Source organism: Rattus norvegicus, chromosome 7, assembly GCF_021556685.1.
Source record: "Rattus norvegicus strain SHRSP/BbbUtx chromosome 7, alternate assembly SHRSP_T2T, whole genome shotgun sequence".
Taxonomy (NCBI): domain Eukaryota; kingdom Metazoa; phylum Chordata; class Mammalia; order Rodentia; family Muridae; genus Rattus; species Rattus norvegicus.
Window position 1 is genome coordinate 84,031,745 of NC_141540.1, and position 21,294 is coordinate 84,053,038.

Here is a 21,294-nt window from a genome sequence, read left to right on the forward strand (position 1 = left end):
CTTCCATTCTCCTCTGAGAGGATGGAGGTCCCCCCTGGGTATTCCCTAACCCTGGCACATCAAATCTTTGCAGGTCTAGGTGAAACCTCTTTCACTGAGGCAGACAAGGCAGCCAAGTTAGGGGCAAAGAATCCACAGACAGGCAACAGGCAGCTTTAGGGACAGCTCCCACTTCAGTTATTGGGGAGCCATATAAAGGTACAGCTCCATATCTGCTACATATGTGCGGGGGTTCTCCGTCCACTTTGGTTGGTGGTTTTTCTCTGAGAGCTCTGGGGGGGGGGGTTCAGGTTAGTTGCTTCTGTTGTTCTTCCTGTGGAGCTCCCATCCCCTTGGGGCTCAATCTCTCCCCCAACTCTTTCACAAGACTCCTTGAATTTCAGCCAATGTTTGCCTGTGGGTCTCTGCATCTATTACAGTTAGCTGTTGGGTGGAGCCTCTCAGAGGGTAGTTATGCTAGGCTCCTGTCTGCAAGCACATCAGTGTATCATTAATAGTGTCAGGGATTGGTGCTTGCCCATGGAATGGATCTCAAATTGGGCCAGTTATATTTAGCCACTCCCTCAGTCTATGCTCCATGCCCCCTATTCCTGCATTTCTTGTAGATAGAACAAATTTAGTTTTGTGGGTGGATTGGTGTCTATATTGCTTTATTGGGGTTCCTGCTTGGCTACACAATGTGGCCTCTTCAAGTTCCACATCTCCAATGTAGTGAGTCACATCTAATCACCATTGATTCTTGGGCATTGTATTAGTCAGGGTTCTCTAGAGTCACAAACTTATGGGTACTCTATATAGTAAGGTAATTTTCTAATGATCTACAGTCTGTAGTCAAATTCCCCAACAATCACCAACAGCAGCTATGAATGGAAGTCAAAGGATCTAGCAGCAGCTCAGTCCCACAAGGCAAGCAGGCAAAGGAGACTCTTCCTTCTTCCAATGTCTTTGTGTAGGTCTCCAGCAGAAGGTGTGGCCCAGATTAAAGGTGTGAACAGCCACACCTGAATCTGGGACTTGCTTTGTCCTAGATGACCTTGAACTCAGAGACCTTTTTGCCTTAGTCTCCTAGGATTCATAGCCAATATGCCTCAAGTTTGCCATGCCAAGATCCAGGTCAGAAAATTGTATCTCCCAGCCTCAAGATCAGGATCATAGGTGAGCCTTCCAATTCTGGACTGTAGTTCATTCCAGATATAGTCAAGTTGACAACCAGGAACAATCATTATAACCCACCCCTTAACAACTTGACACAAATTAAATCTCAGGTCCACATGAAACATTAACAAGGTCATGAATATGCCTAACATGATATAACTATTCCTTGTACAATCCCAAATACACTTGTAAATTTACAATGGGACAATGTCCTTTGGGAACATTCTTTTAGTATCTCAACTTAAATACCAATTGACATTAAAGAAATTGGGAGAAAGACAAATGGGCTCTTAACAAAATAGAACAGAAGCACTCATATTACTTTATAATCCTTGTTTCTGCAACTGGTTACATGGCCATAGCTGGTATTTATAACTATCTTCCTCCGCTACCCATTCTGTATTTCCTCCATCCTCTGCAATCACCTCAGCAGGTCTTGGCTCTTTTCCTGGAGGAGTGACCCATGCCTTTATTTCTGATGGGTCTGCGTTCTTTGTCACCCTGCTTGGATTAGGCTGTTGTATTTTCCCATTGACTTTAATCACAGAACATGGTAGTACTAAGAGATGTCCAAAGGAATCTTTTGCACTCCAGATGTAATCCTTCTTACCTCCATTGTGGAGAGGCAATCCAATTTCCCCGTGGTAATCTGGATCTATCACCCCTCCTAACACTGTTATTCCTTTCTTAGCCTGCTGGTTTAAGGGCACTAGACACCCAAAATGATCAGGGGGAAGTCTGAGCTTCCAGTTCAATGGAATTTTTGTTGTGTCTCCTGGTCTCTGGAACATTCAAGAGATGCCCCTAACTCCCCTCGTCCCACCCCCATCCCTGCCACCCACCAATTTCCATTCACTCTCTTGGCCCTCTAGCACTCTGTACTGTCTCTCCTCTTACCTGATCCTGAAACCCTGCCATTCTTCTCTCTATCCCCCTCTCAACCAATCCCCTCCCTTCCTTCTGTCTCCTATGACTATTTTATTCCCCCTTTTAAGTAATATTCAAGCATCCATTCTTGGGCCTTCTTTCTTGTGTAGCTTTTTTGTGTCTGTAGAGTATAATGTGAGAACCCTCTACTTTATGACTAATATACACTCTTTATTGATTACATGCCATGCATGCATGTCCTTTTGGGTCTGGTATACCTCACTCAGGATGATGTTTTCTGGTTCCAGACCCTTGCCTGCACACTTTTAACATTCTTAACACTTTCCACAATGACAGCTGAAAGACCCCAGCTTAGCAGCAGTAACGCCATTTTGCAAGGCTGTACTTAAGATGACTGGTTCAGAGAAAGGTTAAAACACTGAGTACAAAGCAGCTGCCAAGCAGGATGTGTTTGGTTGAAGGCCTGGCAACAGGACGACTGCGGTTGAGCACCTGACAATGAAAAAAGCCCCGGGAGAGGTCCCACACCCTGGTGGGGGGCCGAGTCAGTCGTTATGTTCCAAGAAGGTAGCTAGGAAACTTGCCCCCGGGCTGAACCCTTGGGGGGCCGAGTCAGCCGTTATGTTTCAGGAAGGTAGCTAGGAAACTTGCCCCCGGGCTAAACCCTTGCCATATTAGAATCCACCAATTATATCCCTGTAACCATGCATCTGCTTCTGTATGCTTGCTTCTGCTCCCCAAAATCCTATAAAAGCCCATCCTTGGTTCTGTGGGGCGCGCCAGTCCCCCGAGTGACTGAAGCGCCCGCAGGTGCCTGTGCCTGTGTATCCCGACAATAAACCAAATCCTCTTGCTGATTGCATCCTGTGGTGTCTCGGTCTGGTCTTTGGAGTTAGAGGGTCTCCATCCCGAGGGAAAGTTCTCCCTGAGAGCTTTTCATTTGGTGCATTGGCCGGGAAAGGAGATCCTCCACCCAGGGACCACCGACCACCCACTGGGAGGTAAGCCGGCCGGCGCCTGTCTGATTCTGTCTCGTTCTGCCTTATTCTGTCTGTTCTGTGAGCGCTCAGCCAGGTCTGTTCTGTGAGCGCTCAGCCAGGTCTGTTCTGTGAGCGCTCAGCCAGGTCTGTTCTGTGAGCGCTCAGCCAGGTTGTTTGGAATTTGGGCGGGACGAAGAAGGAGCTGACGAGCTCGGACTTCTCGCCCCGCAGCCCTGGAAGACGTTCCAAGGGTGTTAGGAGCCCGACTTTTCGGGGCCCAATCTGGGAGAGGAGAAAGATCCGGACTAACGGCACCTCTGTCTGTATTTTTGGCTTTCAGAGGGCCCCGGACCTTTGCCACCTCCATCTGACTTTTTGCTTTCAGTTTGGTACCAAAGCCGTGCAGCACGCCTGTCTGTTGTTTGTTTGACTGTTGGTGTTGTTTGTTTTCTCTGTGTTCTAATCTTCCTTAGAACTAACATGGGACAGTCCCTAACAATGCCCCTAAGTCTCACTCTTGATCATTAGAAAGACGTCCACGACCGGGCACACAACCAGTCCGTCGAGGTTAAAAAAAGGAAAATGACAGACTCTCTGCACATCCGAGTGGCCCACTTTCGGAGCGGGATGGCCAGTGAATGGCACATTTAATAAGATCATTATTTTACAGGTTAAAGATCGGGTCATCCACGGACATCCTGACCAGGTTCCTTATATTATCACTTGAGAGAGTCTCGCCTTAAACCCCCCCTCCTGGGCGGAACCCTTCGTGGACCCGAATTGGCCTCCCCTCAACCCCCAGCCTGTCCCCTCGGCCCCGCCCGGTCTGCCGGCCACGTCTTCCTCTCTCTACCTTTGTGAAATCAGAGCCTTCTAAGAAACTTGTCCTCCCGGCAGACCCAAACTCCCCTCTCATAGATCTTCTCTCTGACAGGCCCGGCTAAAACGGAGGAGGCAGAGCCGCCGGCCAGATCAGTTGCCGGGCCACAGTCTGATAAGGGTTTCTCCCCTGTCGCAGGGAGATTGTGCAATAAGCGCGAGGTGATGCCAGATTCAACCTCCCAGGCTTTCCCACTTAGACAGGGAACCGGTGGCCAGACCCAATACTGGCCGTTTTCAGCAGCTGACATTTACAATTGGAAACAACACAACCCTTCTTTCTCCAAAGATCCGGTGGCACTCACCGACCTAATAGAATCTGTTTTACTTACCCACCAGCCTACTTGGGATGACTGCCAACAGCTCTTACAGGCCCTCTTAACCTCAGAAAAAAAAAAAAACAAGGAGTGTTCCTAGAGGCCAGAAAGCATGTTCTGGGAGATGATGGGCGTCCCACCCAGCTGCCTGAGGACCAAACTGGGATTTTAATACAGCTGAAGGTAAGGGACACCTACGCCTTTATCGCCAGTTGCTTCTAGCGGGTCTCCGAGGGGCTATACGACGCCCTACTAATTTGCCTCAGGTAAAACAGGTATTACAGGAAGCAGGGGAAACTCCCTCCGCCTTTCTAGAGAGACTTAAGGAGGCCTACCGTATGTACACTCCCTATGACCCAGATGACCCAGGACAAATGACGAGTGTCTCTATGTCCTTCATCTGGCAGGCTGCTCCAGATATCAGGACTAAGTTACAGAGGTTAGAAAATTTGCAGGGCTACACATTACAGGATTTACTTAAAGAAGCTAAAAAGATTTTTAATAAGAGAGAGAATTGAGTCGAATCTTGGCCGCCGTAGTTCAGAGCCAAGAAAGGAAGGGAGATAGGGGGGAGCTCGAAAGGGGCTGAAGCTGGATAAAGATCAATGTGCCTATTACAAAGAGAAAGGGCACTGGGCCAGAGAGTGCCCCAAGAAGCCTGGCGGACCCCGAAAGCCTCGACCACGAACCTCCCTCTTGGCTCTAGATAAAGATTAGAGAGGTCAGGGCCAGGAGCCCCCCCTGAGCCCAGGGTAACGCTTGAAGTTGGGGGGGGCAGCCGGTTACTTTCCTGGTAGACACAGGAGCCCAGCATTCAGTCCTCACCCAAGCTTCAGGACAACTCAGCGACCGGACGGCCTGGGTACAAAGAGCTACTGGTGAGAAACAATACCGATGGACTACGGACCGCCGGGTTCAGCTGGCTACCGGTAAGGTGACCCATTCCTTCTTACATGTTCCGGACTGCCTGTACCCTCTGCTGGGCCGTGACCTGCTCACCAAACTAAAAGCACAAATTCATTTTGAGGAAGGAGGGGCCCAAATAACTGGCCCCCACGGAACTCCCCTTCAAGTTCTAACCCTATGAACTGGGACAGGACACTGGCTTGGACAGAGACTGGTGGGATGGGGTTGGCGCTCCAACAGCCCCCCTTAATTACAACTCCAGTCTCCATGAAACAATACCCCCTGTCCCATGAAGCTTATCAAGGTATAAGGCCTCACATTACGAGGCTTCTGGATCAAGGCATCCTAGTCCCCTGCCGGTCGCCTTGGAATACGCCTCTTCTGCCTGTTAAGAAACCCAGCACTGGAGATTATAGGCCAGTACAAGACTTGAGAGAGGTCAACAAGAGGGTAGAAGATATTCATCCGACTGTTCCAAACCCTTACAATTTGCTCCTGACTTTAGGGTTCAGCATCCCACCCTCATACTCCTACAAACCTTTTGAACTGTTCATCGATGAGAAACAGGGGTATGCTAAAGGGGTCCTAACACAAAGGTTGGGACCCTGAAAACGCCCTGTGGCCTACCTGTCTAAGAAATTGGACCCTGTGGCCTCCGGCTGGCCACCGTGCCTAAAGATGGTGGCTGCTATTGCTGTCCTGATCAAGGACGCTGGAAAATTGACTTTGGGACAGCCACTCACCATCCTAGCACCCCATGCAGTGGAGGCCTTGGTAAAGCAGCCCCCAGACCGCTGGCTCTCTAATTCTCACACCAAGCCTTGTTACTGGATGCAGAACGGGTTCAGTTTGGGCCCGTAGTCACCCTCAATCCTGCCACCTTGCTTCCTCTACCAGAGGAGGCAGAACAGCATGACTGCCTAGAAGTACATGGAACCAGGCTGGACCTATCGGACCAGCCTCTTCAGAATGCTGACCACACATGGTACATGGATGGCAGCAGCTTCTTGGCAGAGGGAGAGCAAAAGGCTGGAGCTGCGGTCACTACGGAGGACAAAGTGATTTGGGCGAAAGCCCTGCCTGCTGGTACCTCCGCACAACGGGCTGAACTCATCGCCTTGACTCAGGCGCTCAAGATGACAAAAGGTAAGAGGCTAAATATATATATACAGACAGCCGTTATGCCTTTGCCACGGCACACATCCACGGGGAGATCTACCGGAGGCGGGGGCTGCTCACATCTAAAGATAAAGATATTAAAAATAAGGCTAAAATTCTGGCCCTCTTAGAAGCCCTATTCTTGCCCAAAAGACTGAGTATTATACATTGTCCAGGACACCAAAAAGGGCACAACCCAGAGGCACGAAGAAACCGGCTGGCCGATGCCACGGCGCGAGAAGCGGCCATGAGCAAACAAATCTTGCCCTTAAATAGCCCAGACCAACCCACACCCCCACCAGTGGGACAAACCAGTTGGGTTTATGCCCATGAGGACATAGAGCTCCTAGAAAAAAAAATGGGGGCCATCTACCACCCTCAACTAAAACAGTGGGTCTACAAAGGAAAGACAGTTATGCCAATAAAAATGACTTTTAAATTGATCTCCTTTTTACATAAATTAACCCATTTGGGGTTTAAGAAGATAAAAACCTTACTAGATCGGGAAGAGATAAATCTGTGTTTTTTTTGAATCGGGACAAAGCGATACAAAAGGTAACTGAGAGTTACAAAGCGTGCGCTCAGGTTAACCCGGGAAAGACCATGATTGGACAAGGAGTTCGTCCTAGGGGACACCGTCCCGACATCCATTGGGAAATTGATTTTACTGAAATTAAACCAGGTATATATGGATACAAGTATCTCCTAGTGTTTATAGACACCTTCTCAGGATGGGTCGAAGCCTTCCCCACGAAACACGAGACTACAAAAATGGTCACCAAGAAGCTCCTCGAGAAAATCTTTCCCAGGTATGACATGCCTCAAGCGTTGGGGTCGGACAACGGGCCCGCTTTCGTCTCCCAAGTAAGTCAGTTGGTGGCCAAATTGCTGGGGATTGATTAAAAATTACATTGTGCCTATAGACCCCAGAGTTCAGGTCAGGTAGAACACATAAATAGAACAATTAAGGAGACTTTATCCAAACTAACGCTTGCAACTGGCTCAAAGGATTGGGTGGCCCTCCTTCCCCTAGTTCTATATCGGGCCCGGAATACCCCGGGCCCCCATGGTCTAACTCCTTTTGAAATAATGTATGGAGCACCACCCCCATTTGTCCATTTCTTTGTTTCAAACATTGCTGATTTTGCTGACAGCCCTTCTCTGAGGGCCCATTTACAGGCCCTACAGATTGTGCAGAGAGACGTCTGGAGACCTTTGGCCGCTGCTTACCAGGACAAGCTTGAGCATCCGGTGGTGCCACACCCGTTCCAGATTGGAGACACCATGTGGGTGCACAGACACCAGACCAAGAATCTCGAGCCACGGTGGAAAGGACCCTACACCGTCCTCCTGAGATCCACGCACCACACGTCAAGGCAGTCCGGTCTGAGGAATTGACTAATCACAACACTACACCCCAGACATGGAGAGTTCAGCGCACTCCAAACCCCTTAAAGTTAAAACTCCTACATGGCTCCTCCTAGCCCTTTTGTGGCCTAGAGTCAGTGGGGGAATAAGCCCCCACTAGACAGAAATTTCTTGACCAAGTTGAGTGAAAGATTTCACTCAAAGTTAGCAAAAAAAAAAAAAAAAGGGGGAATGAAAGACCCCAGCTTAGCAGCAGTAACGCCATTTTGCAAGGCTGTACTTAAGATGACTGGTTCAGAGAAAGGTTAAAACACTGAGTACAAAGCAGCTGCCAAGCAGGATGTGTTTGGTTGAAGGCCTGGCAACAGGACGACTGCGGTTGAGCACCTGACAATGAAAAAAGCCCCGGGAGAGGTCCCACACCCTGGTGGGGGGCCGAGTCAGTCGTTATGTTCCAAGAAGGTAGCTAGGAAACTTGCCCCCGGGCTGAACCCTTGGGGGGCCGAGTCAGCCGTTATGTTTCAGGAAGGTAGCTAGGAAACTTGCCCCCGGGCTAAACCCTTGCCATATTAGAATCCACCAATTATATCCCTGTAACCATGCATCTGCTTCTGTATGCTTGCTTCTGCTCCCCAAAATCCTATAAAAGCCCATCCTTGGTTCTGTGGGGCGCGCCAGTCCCCCGAGTGACTGAAGCGCCCGCAGGTGCCTGTGCCTGTGTATCCCGACAATAAACCAAATCCTCTTGCTGATTGCATCCTGTGGTGTCTCGGTCTGGTCTTTGGAGTTAGAGGGTCTCCATCCCGAGGGAAAGTTCTCCCTGAGAGCTTTTCACAGCCTCTCTTCAGAATCTTACATCCCTTCCACAATAATCTCTGCTCAAACTTCCAGTGTTGCTGTTTCTTCAGTAAAACTTAAAATAGTCTTCTCTCCCCTTTCACCCTATGATGTAATCTTTTGAAGACTCAGACAAAACATTGCCTTCTTCATTCTGTATTCTTGCATGTGCAAAACAGACGTGAAATAATCTTTTCTAACACTTTCTTTTGAAAATGAAGTTTTATTTCAGAGCCTCTAATATTTTAGCCAATACACAAGCATTGTTTGCTGCTATTAGACTGCATTCTAGCACATTTAGTAATTTTTCAACTTGACACAAGCAAGTTTCACTTGGGAAGAGGGAACCTGAACTGAAAAAAATGCCTCCATCCGATTAGCCTGCTAGCCAGTCTATGTGTTCTTTTCTTGGTTGATGGTTGATTTGGGAAGGCTCAGCCTACTGTGGGCTATGCCATCACTTGTCAGTTGGCCCTGAGTTGTCAGGAAAGCAGAGTAGGAAAGCAATGAAGAGCAATTCAATAAGCAACATTTCTCCAAGGACTCCAGTGAAATCCCTGCCTCCAGTTTCCTTTTCTTGACTTCCTCCAGTCTTGACTTCTTTTCCTGGTAAATTGTCACCTGTTAAGGTAAAATGAACCTTTTGCTCCTGAAGTTGCGTTGGTCATGCTGTTTATCACAGCAACAGCAAGGAAACTAAAACGAATATTGGCACCAGAGAGTTGGCTGTTGCTGTGATAGACATGATCATGTTGTTATTGGAAGATTGTAAAGAATTTTGGAGACTTGTGATGAAAAGGCCCTGTGTGTCCAGAGCTTATTGAGTTTTATAGGTACTTGGAAAACAATGTTGAGAGTAATTCAGAATGATGGATGTTTGAGAGTCTTTCAAAGACTCTATCAGGACATTCATGTGATACTTTCAATTAAGAATCTGTGATTCCTAGTTATTTGAAGATGAAGAATTGGCTGTGAATATCAAGAGACTAGAGTTCCTGAAATGAAAACTTTTAGTGGGAAAATTGATGGTTAACTTAATATGGAAAAATCAGCTATGATTAAGAGACCAGCTCATTGAGGTTAAATCTTCTGAGAGCATTTCATCAGTTAGGGGAACAAGCTGCATCTTCTGTTGACAGCTGAACATCATGTAAGAATTGTCTTCATGGTTCCAATGTGGATAACACGAAAGCTTCAGGACTGAAGGGGCTATGGAGCAGCTCAAACTTGGAAAATCTAGTCAATGCATTTTTAGTTCTTAATCCATGCCAGACTACTAGATTCATAAGATAAAACCACTGAAATACTGTTTCCCTGAAAGAGAATTCACAGCAGAGCAGAAGGAAAGAGATATAAAGCAAAAATTATATTGCAAAAATTATATGAGCAATTATATCTATATAATATATATATGAGCATTTCTACACAGTGGCTTAATTAGATTGAAAGTATACACACAGCTAACATGTAAGTTTTATTTGTTTGATTTGTAAGGCAAAGTAATCACTATTTCTTATCTTTGGAAGATGACTTTTTCTTGACCTCATTCTCTTGCTCTGGAGGGACTGTTCTGGAACTCTTTATGTACTGATTACACCTAATGCCTATGTGAGAATTTCCAGAAGCCTCACAGTCCTGCTGTCATCTTCACTAAAGAATCACACAGAGAAGATGTGCCTTTGGAGGACTTTAACCCATTCTCTTCACTTATCACCCCATATAAAGCTAAGATTGACATCTAATTCCCTTCAAGTTCTGTGGCCCTCCAATATGTGACTAGAAGGTTGTAAAGAAATGGAAGGAACTGTCACTGTTCTTCCTCATCTGTCCCCAACACTAGGGCCTGGAATGTAACTAGTCCATTATTTGGGAGGAAAGTAGTAATCCACAGTACTGAGTATCTCAGAGGAATGTGAGAACTGTGAAGAGTCTATAACAATTGGTAATCTAAATAAACCATTAACCAATTCCGAATACCTCTGTATCTGTTAAGTATTTCTATTTCTGTGTCTTTTATAAAATATGCCATGTCTATGTTACCTGTCTTGAAAGCTTCTAATAGTATAAATAAATACTGCCTGCCTGACCACTGTTATAGGAAATTTATATACAGGCAGAATATGGTGCTACCATAGGTATATAGTTAGTTCTATTCGATCAGGAATGAAGTGTAGTTTTTTATCTATATCCCGTGTACATTAACACCACTTAAAGCTGGGATAAGTTTAGTTATATATAGTACTTTCTAGACAAGTGCATTAAAGAGTCATCCTAAATATCTGTCAGGTGCAAATATCTTTTTTTTTAAATCTCTATCACTACTTCCTGTTTAGTCTCCCGATTCTTTGCTAACCAAGGTTGCTGTGTTCTGCTTTACCCACTCACTTCAAACCTAATATAGATCATCTAGTGTGCAGACATTACTCCATCTCCTGTTAGTCCATGGAGCCAGTCCTGACCCCTGTGACAGAGTCTGTAAGAGCCCCTGCAACTGTGAACTTTCTCCTTCCTTTTAACCTTTAACCCCAGGGTATTCATTGTACTTGTGGGTGTCATGCAGGTATTTAAGATGCTTTCAAACCATGGTGCTTTTTATCCATCTGGAATTCCTTTCCCTTTCCCTTCCTCTGGCCAACGCTTGAAATTCCAGAATTAATCGCCCATCTCTGAGAATCACATAACATTTTGTACTTAATTTTATTTTGCCATTTGTTGGTGGAGGAATGTGTGTGCATATGGCATGGCGTGGAGTGGTGTGTGTGTGTGTGTGTGTGTGTGTGTGTGTGTGTGTGTTATACATACATATGTGCACCCATAAGTACAAATGTAGAGGCCAGAGGTCAGTAGCGAATGTTTTCTCCTCCTCCCCTTCTCCTCCTCTTTCTTTTTCTTCTTCAAGGTAGCAACTTTTACTGACCCCAGAACTCAACTTTGTCGAGACTGGCTGGCCAGCAAGGCCTCCAAGATCTATTTGCCTTTGCCTCCCCAGTGCTTAGGTTATAGATGAACACCACCACAAATGACTTTTTGACTGGGTGCTAGAGCCTTGAGCTCTGGTTTTCATTTTTGCATAGCAAACCTTGTTCACTGAGCTATCTTCTTAGTTCCAGTATTCACTTTGATGCCTATGTAATATGCAGCTTGTATCTTACTGGAATCTCTACTGTTTTTAGCTATAATCTTGAATCCACTCTTGACACTTTGAAAATAAAACCCTGAGAGTTCTCAGCTTAAAATTGTCAATAGTTTTTTGTCATTCTTAGCACGAAAAAAATCCTCAAGTGGACCTGGAATGGCCTGTTTTCCCTTTTTTCCTATTGCTCCTGCTGAACTCCTCAGATTCAACTTGTTCTTTCCTGTCACCCAGTTCCTTTATCACTTTGACCTCAGTACCCTGGTGTGCATGCACGTGTGTATAGCTCAGATGCCAACATCTTCCTTGATTGTTCTTCCACTTGTTTGTTACCCCCCCCTCAATTTTTCTTTTCTTGAAAATAGATTTTTTTCGAGATATATTTATTTGTTTATTTATTTATTTACTTATTTATTTATTTAATTATTTATTTTTTGTGGCAGAACTTCTTATTGAACTTGTAGCTGGCTGGTTAGAGCATATACTAATTGGTTAACAAGATGCAAGGTCTTCCTGACCCAGCATTTGACTTACAGATGCATGGCAGCAGGCCCAGCATTTGCTTTGATTTTTATTTTTTAAGTGTAGGTGCTGGGGATACAAACTTGGGTACTCATGCTTGTATAGAAAACACTTTCTAGGCTGAGACACTGCACCAGCTCACCCACTCTAACATTAATGTCGTTTTTTTTCTTGTTTTATTAATTCTCCTGTTTGTTTTAATTTTCTTTTCTTTTTCTTGAAGCTACTCTCACCATAGCCCAGGGTGGCCTGAAACTTGTATCATTCTTTCTGTCTCACCCTTGTGGGTGAACCAGTATGTCTGTACATCTGCTTTCCTTTCTTTATAAATGGCACATTACTTCTGTGCACACAACTAAACACCATGGTTTTAGTTTTTGTTTGTTTTTAAGCTAAATGTAACTGGAATCACATGGCATCCTTAGATGATTTATATTTTATGTTAAACATTATGTTTAAAGTATTTGCCTATGTTATTGAGTGTGTAGTGTGCTTATGTTTGTATAAAATAGCATACAATTCACAGTCTTCTATAGAGTTGGTGAACTTTGGGGTTTTCAGTTTAGGGCTAGAATAAATTATAAGTGATGTTTTTAATCAACTTTCCAATGCTTATATTCTCCTCTATACATACAGACATTTTTCACAGTATATGCACACAAATACCAATTGTTTCTTACCAATGGGTTGGTTAGTTTGATTGTCCGTTTAATTAGATTGAGAAATAACTGAGAATAACCTATGAGTGGATCTATGAAGGTATTTCTTAGGAACACTAGCATAGAAGCTGAGTGGAAAGATCAACCCTGAATGTGGGCAGCACTGTCCATTAAGCTAGGGTTCTGGATGAAAGAGGACATTAAAAGAAAGAGAAAGCTATGCAACATGGCTTCGAGTAGGTGTAATGATTGACATCACCACTGCCTGTAGATTCCATACAACAGCTTCTCTTTTTCAGTGTGGAATCACATCATGGGCTGTCCAGAGACTTTCACATCCTCAGCCTCAGACTGAGCTCCATCATGGGCCTCACTTATTCCGAGGCTTCTGGCTTCTTTGCCTGGGCTTCTCTCAGCTTCTCTGGCTCCAGACCACCAAGAGAGCGGTCATCAGACTAGTCAGTTTCCAACTGTTTGAGCCAAACTGATAAACCTTATAAACCAAGTATTAATATCTCTTTTCTTAGACTGGTTATGTTTTTCTAGAGAATCATGACTAATTAAAAACTAAATACTCAAGATTATGTTGTATTTGTCAACTTTCTATCACTATGACAAAATACTTAAAATTAACAAGGAGAGACGACAGCTTTGGCTATGGACTAGGGATATCATGGTAAAGAACACATGACAGAATAGACTGGCTTGCATAAAGGCAGCCAGGGGCCGAGGGTAGGGAGATGAAGAGAGGGACACAAAGACAGAGTCAGGGGCAGAGACAGACAGAAAAAGAGAAACAGAGATAAAGAAACAGAAAGAGATGGAGAAACAGAGAGACAGAGAGAGACAAAGATAGACAGAGACCAAGAAAGAAAAGCATGTTAGGTTCAAAATCTCCTACCAAAACATGCTTAATTTCTTTCACAAGGTTTCACCTACTAAGGTACTGCCATATCTCAGTTACTAAACCTTCAGTCTATGGTCATTGAGCAACATTTAAGATCCAAACTATAACCACAACTACTGAGAGTGTTGACAACTTACATCGTTATGACCTGCCACTTTTAATTCATGAAAATATAATTAAAATGTGTTTAAACTATTTTTAAAATAAATTGATGTTACATAGGATAATAACATGGGACAAAAGACTATAGGATTGTAGCCTGTTACCAGGGTGCTTGTCTGAACTGCCCAAGACCTTGGGTCTGATTCTAGCCACCCCATCACAAAGCAAAATGGCACTCTCAATTTGATCCAAAGATGTCTATAACAATCCCCCCTAATCCAAATGTGACTCGAGGGTTAAGTTCTACCTTACTTCTAGTCCTACTCTCGCCATCTTGATTCTCCACAACACAGTGAGTCTCTGCTCTGCCACACTGCTCTGACATGAATTCGACCATGCCTTTTTGTGGGCTGGTGTGTGAGCCAAAATAGACCTGTCCTCTCGTGAGCTGTTTTTGTCAAGCAGCACACACAGTGTTATTTGCATTCATAAAGTGGAAATAACCCCCATGTCTGTCTAAATTTACAGTCTGTTATAGTACATTTTAATACATTTATAACATGAGAAAATCACCTTGAGAAGAGCTTTAGCACCCACAGAGAGTACTAAAAAATGTCGTATGGTTATGGTTGCATGTGTATGTGTATTTTATTTTTGACTCTGTCTACATAGACAAAGACTAGAAAGAATAGACGTTAGAAACAGTTTGGTAGGTTTGATAGGATATTTTCCTTTGTTTTTGTAAAGCTTTCTGGACAAAAAAGTAAAAAGAGAGAAAAGTAGTTAATATTCACAAACTGAATCAAGAACACATCAAAGACATCATTTATCATGATCAAGTAGGCTTTATCCTGGGGATTCAGGAGTAGTTCAATATACAAGACTCCATCAATGTAATCCACCATATAAATAAACTGAAAGAAAAAAACCCACATGATCATCTCATTAGATGTTGAAAAAGCCTTTGACAAAATCCAACACCCCTTTATTTTAAAAGTCTTAGAGAGATCAAGGATGAGGTGTATACCTAAACACAATAAAGGCAATATACATCCAGCCAACATCAAATAAAATGGAAGGAAACTTAAAATAATGCCACTAAAATCAGGGACAGGTGAAGCCTGTCCATTCTCTCCATATCTAGTCAACATTGTACTTGAAATCCTAGCTAGAGTAATACGACAACTAAAGGAGAACAAGAGGATACACATTGCAAAGGAAGAGCTCAAACTATTGCTATTTGCAGATAATAAGATAGTATACATAGTGACTCCAAAAATTCTACAGAGAACTTCTAGTGATAAACACCTTTAGCAAAGTGGCTGGATACAAAATTAACTCAAATCAGTAGTTCTCCTTTGTATAAGTGATAGGCTGAGAAAGAAGTTAGGAAGACAATACCTAATGAAAAATCTGTATAACAAGAAGTTAAAGTCTCTGAAGAAAGAATTTGAAGATGTCAGAAAATGGAAAGATCTACTATGCTAATGTATTGGTAGGATTAAATGGTCAGCTTACTAAATATGATCTATAGATTCAATGCAATTGCCATCGAAATTCCAATACAACTCTTTACAGACCACGAAAGAACAAATCTTAGCTTCATATAAAAAAATGAAAACAAAAACAAAAACCAAAAACCCCAAGAAAGCTAAAACAATCCTGTCCCATAAAAGAATTTCTGGAGGTACTTCAAACTGTACTATAGAGCGACAATAATAAAAACTGCATATAATGTGCATAGAAACAGACAGTTTTATCAATGAAATCGACCAAAAACAAACCCACACACATAAGGACACTTGTTTTTTGACAAAGGAGTCAAAACCATACAATGGAAAAGGGTAAATATCTTCAACAAATGGTGCTGGTCTAACTGGATGTCTGCATGTAGAAATTTGCAAATAGATCCATATTTATCACCCTGCATAAAACTCGAGTCCAGGTGGATCAAAGATTTCAATCCAAAACTGGATACGGTAAATCTAATAGAAGAGAAACTGGGGGCTAGCCTTTATAACCTGTGTCTACAGAGATAACTTCCTGAACAGTACACCCAGAGCTCAGGCACTAAAGTCAACAATGATAAATGAGACCTCATGAAACTAAAATGTTTCTGTAGGGCAAAAGGTACCGTTAATAGAACAAAATGACAGCCATTGGGAAAAGATCTTCACCTACCCTACAGCTGACAGAGGGATAATATTTGAACTATATAAAGAACTCAATAAGCTAGACACCCAAAACACAAATAACCCAATTAAAAATGGAGTACAGACACCAACAGAGGGATTTCTAATGGCCAAGAAACACTTAAAGAAATGTCCAAAGTCCTGAGTCATCAGAGAAATGCAAATCAATATGACCCTGAGATTTCACCTTACACCCATCAGAATGGCTAAGATCAAAAACTCAAGGGACAGCACATGCTAGTGCGGATATAGAGAGTGGAACACTCCTCCATTGCTGATGGGATTGCACACTTGTACAACCACTCTGCAAATCAGTCTGGAGATTCCTCAGAAAGTTGAAAATAGTTCTACCTGAAGATGCAGCTATATCACTCCTGGCATATGCCTGAAAGATTCTCCATCATACCAAAAAGGCACCTGCTCAACTACGTTCATAGCAGCTTTATTTATAATAGTCATGAACTGGAAACAACCCAGACATCTCTTAGCTGAAAGATGGATAAAGAAAATATGGTTCATTTACACAATGGAATGCTACACAACTATTAAAACCAAAGACATCACAAATATCAAATGGATGGAACTAGAAAATATTGAGTGAGGTAACCCAGACCCAAAGGACATGAATATGATGTTCCCTTTTGGAAAAGTAGAAAATGTGTAGTCACTCTGCCAGAAAAAAAGAAAGAAAGGAAGGAAGGAAGGAAGGAAGGAAGGAAGGAAGGAAGGAAGGAAGGAAGGAGGAAAGAAAGGCCATTGGTTTAAGTAATGAATCCATATCACTATTCAGCTCCCCACTGGCATCAGTTGAAGTCAGAACCAGACATCATGGTTTGAACTTCGAAAATTTGTATGGCATTAAAATTTTAAATATTTCTAAATTAGAATTAATTTTCATTGACAGAATATAAATACATTATCTATTCTAGCTAGCCCATTTAAAAGACCCAAAAACCTGGTATTTTATTCATAGACTGTAAGCCTTAACTGGGCAGGTTCTGTGCTATTCTTACCTATATCCAAACTATATGCCTCTTGTTTGCCGTTTGAGTCTTGTCCCGGCTGCTTTTGCTCCATCAGTCTGTCCTCAGGTTGCATTTCTCCTGCACACGTGCTCAAGATCCATCTGGTCTCTTGGCAGCCTCCTCTTCTTTCTTCCTTTTCCTTCTTCCTCTTCTGTGTCTTCCCCATGGTCTCTCCTGAAACCCCTCACGGATCCCCCAACTCCCACCTTCCTCTCTACTGCCCAATCACAGGCTCTAGCCTTTAAAAAAAAACAATCAGCTTTAAATTGGGAGGCAAGGTTTACACAACAAAAGCGGTGTACCTAAGAATGCACTTGTCGGAAGCCCTTGGTCCTGCCAAGACTGAACCTCCACTGAAAGTGATTGTTGGGGGGAGGGCGGTAATGGGGGGGAGGATGGGGAGGGGAACACCCATATAGAAGGGGAGGGGGAGGGGTCAGGGGAACGTTGGCCTGGAAACCGGGAAAGGGAATAACAATAGAAATGTAAATAAGAAATACTCAAGTTAATTAAAAAAAAAAAAAAAAAAAAGAATGCACTCTTCTGGAGGGCAACCAGATTTTGGGATTCAAAGTTTAGCATTTGTATAAATAGCACCAGACCAACCTCTAGTAGAATTATTTTATAAATAAATATCTCAAATAAAGGCCAATGCTTTAAAGTGCATTTACTTATAAATAACTCTGTATGATCTTTTCAATTTGCACTTTCTATGGTTTGTTGGAAAGCTCATTTGAAAGACTGGCTTCAAGAAAGAAAAAAAACCATAAAACATAACATTATGCAAAAACATTACATTTCATATACATCAGTGTTCAGTGGAAAATTACCTAAAGTTTCTAATGTTATTTTTAAAGTGGAGATTAATGGACATTTGGAGCCAGGAGTCAAGTTAGGCATTTTTAGGGCAGAGATTCTCTATGGAGGTGCTTCCTAAGTGCTATACATCTCAGGACCTATTTCAGACTCATTATTGAGCTTGGAATGTATCTAGGTGTCCACATGTTTAAAAACAACTCAAGGGAGTCTTTTACATGGTCATGAAGATTTCTATATTGCAACTGTGTTTGAAGGTTACAAATCTGTTTAAAAAAAAAATCGAGATGTGATACTTAGGGCTGGACATGATGGTAAATGTCTATTGGCCTAGCAGTCAAGAGGCTGAGGCAAGACAAGTTCAAGATCAGTCTGCACTATGTAGGAAGATTTGATCTCAAAGAACAAGCAAAGGAAAATATACACTTGTTTACTTTATGACAGCTATACCTTATTGAAAAGTAAAAAGAAGGGGCTGGAGAGATGTCATTAGCTCAGCAGTTAAGAATACGTGATCAAGATTCATCTGGTCTCGTGAGGAGGGTTCAATTCCCTCATCCACATTGTAAGTACTACAGCTCTGAGGGGAAAGTTTCCCTTAAAGTGTTACAGCTCTGAGGGGAAAGGTTTCCCCACCTCAAGTGTTATAGGTCTGCTCTAGATGGGAAGTTTTTCCCAAAGTGTTACAGCACTGAAGGGATCGATATCCAGTCAGTCTAGAGCCAAGGAATACCACTAAGTCACTCTGCACAATAAACCTCATATAAGAGATTTATTGGGAGACACATAAGAGGGTTGTAAGAGACAAAAGAGAAGCATCAGAGAACTGAGTAGAAGGTAGGGTTTTCATAGTGCTTCTTGGAGGACAGTACTTTCCAGGGTGGGGATTAGTGGGATTTTAAGCCCAGAACTTGGGTTTTTTAACTCTGTAGGGTTGGGGCCTGAGTCTGGTTCTTGGAATGTCAGAATGTTCTGTGGGTGGAATCTGTCCTTGGCTGGTCTGATGCCCCAAGGGGTTTACACATGGCAGGCAGTTCTCTGTCCTTAGGAAGTCACACTTCCAGGGGATCTAATGTTCTTTCCTGGCCTCCACGAGTTCATGCACACATGTAGCATACACTCAACACAAACATGTATGCATACTCTGACTTTTATCTTTAAAACAAAAAGAAAAATGTTAGGAATTACATGTTTTAGCAAAACAAGTAAATTTATCTAGTATATTTTAGTTTATACTGATAGGCAATATATATATATGGAAATATAATAATACGTATTTTGTTAGCAAATATGGACATGGGAATTTTTGCATACTTTTGGTCAAATTGGTCTGATTGTTCAGTGGAAAAAAATAGAATACAGAAAAAGTTATTTGGAGGCTATTTTATCTTTTATATAAGTAAAGTTTGGGCTTGTTTTTCTTTAGATTTTTGTATTTAGTTTTTTTTTTAAGAAAGTTTAGTTGAGTAAACAAGACTGTCAAATGCTATAGTCTCCCTTTTATGAATAGGAAGTCATGAAAAATCCTAAAAAATGGATGGGGAGCAGAAAGCAATGGAAAAAGAAAGTAGAAGAGACCACTGTATAAAGGACAAAACTTTTCTGCTCATCCCAGAGTCAGGCATTTCATAAGTGATCCTTAGGTAGATATAACTCTAGGTATTTATTTCTTGGCTTTAAATTAGAGTGCCTTTGTCAGAGCTAGAAATGTAGCTTAATGGAAAAGTGTATGTTAGACCCTTGGCTTGTTCCTGAGCAGTTCTGGAAGGAAGGAAGGAAGGAAGGGAGGGAGGGAGGGAGGGAGGGAAGGAGGGAGGGAGGGAGGAAGGAAGAAGGAAGGAAGGAAGAAGGAAGGAATCGTTTGTAAGAACATTACAACAATTGTTTGATTTCCATGTAAACACTTTCTCATTGTTTGTGTTCATGTGTCTACAAGCTTTGTTATTACAGTTATGTGTGATTTTATGCATTGGAAAGAGAAAAACAGAGACTCCCTGTGAGGGGCCATATACCTTTAACAGTTTCAAGCCTTTCCTTTTGATCTCTGATTTATCACACACCTTCACAATTTTATTAGTGTCAGAAGGAGGGCTGTTTTTTCTCGGAATGTTACATTCTTGGGGGATGAAGTGTTCATTCTTTAACGCTGCAATGGAGTGCCCCTTGAGTGTTTAGCATCTGGATACAGCCATCATCGCAGTAATGAGAGATAGAGCAGGCCAGAATTGATTCTTTCCAAGGGGAAATAACAGGACCAACATCAAATCTACTGTAGCTCTTTGCAGTGTTGCAGAAGTAATGAGCCAATAATGCAGCTATATGAAATGCTTCTGCAACACTGAATGTAACGTTGTTGTTGTCTCCTAGCTTATTTAATAACCACATATATTTGCATTATATATGAAATGTTTCCAGCAATGAATTAAATTGCTATAATAATTTGAATGGCTTACAAACTATAATTTTCATAAAACAGTTACAAATTATTATTATAAACTATTTTTTCTTTCATTCTTTTATATGTTACATGCCCACTGTAGTTTCCCCTCCCCCCACCCCTTCCCCCATCTTCCCTTTCCCTCAGATCCACTCCTTTTCCATTTTCTTGCAATAAAACTAAGCACAAACCCTAATATCAATTAGGCTGAATGAGGCAATCCAGTAGGAGGAAAAGGGTCTGAAATGCAGGAAAAAAAGTCAGAGACAAAGGCTGCCCCACCATTGGCTATCCTGCAGGAACACGAAGCTACACCAAAAGAAAGGAGATCAGAGGACCTTGCTCAGATCTATACAGGGTCTGGGTTTGTAGCTTCAGTCTCTGTTAGCTCCTGTGAGCCCTGTTTAATAAACCATTTCCTTGTATACCCAGAATAGTATTTTTATTTTTCAACACTGTGATGGTTTAAATATGCTTGGCCCACAGAGTGATACTATTTGGAGGTGTGGCCTTGTTGGAATAGGTGCATTAAAGTCACTGAGGGTCTTTAAGACCCTCATCCTAGCTGTCTGGAGGTCAGTCTTCCGTTAGCAGCCCTCAGATGAAGACGTAGAAACTTCAGCTCCCCCTGAACCATGCCTGCCTGGAGATGTTGCCATGCTCCCAGTTTGATGATAATGGACTGAACTTCTGAACCTGTAAGCCAGTCCCAATTAAATGTTGTCCTTATAAGAGTTGCCTTGGCCATGGTGTCTGTTCAGGGCAGTAAAACCCCAAGGCAAACACTATTCTTAACATTAGAACTTCTGTGGAGGCACAGCTAGCCAGGCAGTTAGTCAAGGCCACCATCACTGATGAACTTCCATCTCCTAAGAGTCCCACAACATGCCATTAACACCACCACCACTGGGGGAGTGTCTTAATTAGGGTTTCTATTGTTGTGAAGAGACACCATGACCAAGGCAACTCTTATAAAGGGAAACATGTAATTGGGGTTGGCTTACAGTTTCATA

At 42.8% G+C, this 21,294-nt stretch overlaps 1 long non-coding RNA gene across 2 annotated transcripts; it reads left to right on the plus strand.

Annotated features, from left to right (window-relative positions):
* Positions 1–4,119: 4,119 nt before the first annotated feature.
* On the plus strand, positions 4,120–7,925 carry LOC148004782 (uncharacterized). Of its 2 annotated transcripts, XR_015624786.1 has the most exons (3): positions 4,120–4,402; positions 5,050–5,148; positions 7,438–7,925. It is a non-coding gene; the product is annotated as an uncharacterized LOC148004782 (long non-coding RNA). The 2 variants fall into 2 exon arrangements; XR_015624785.1 differs by lacking the exon at positions 4,120–4,402 and having other exon boundaries at positions 4,409–5,148.
* Positions 7,926–21,294: the final 13,369 nt, after the last annotated feature.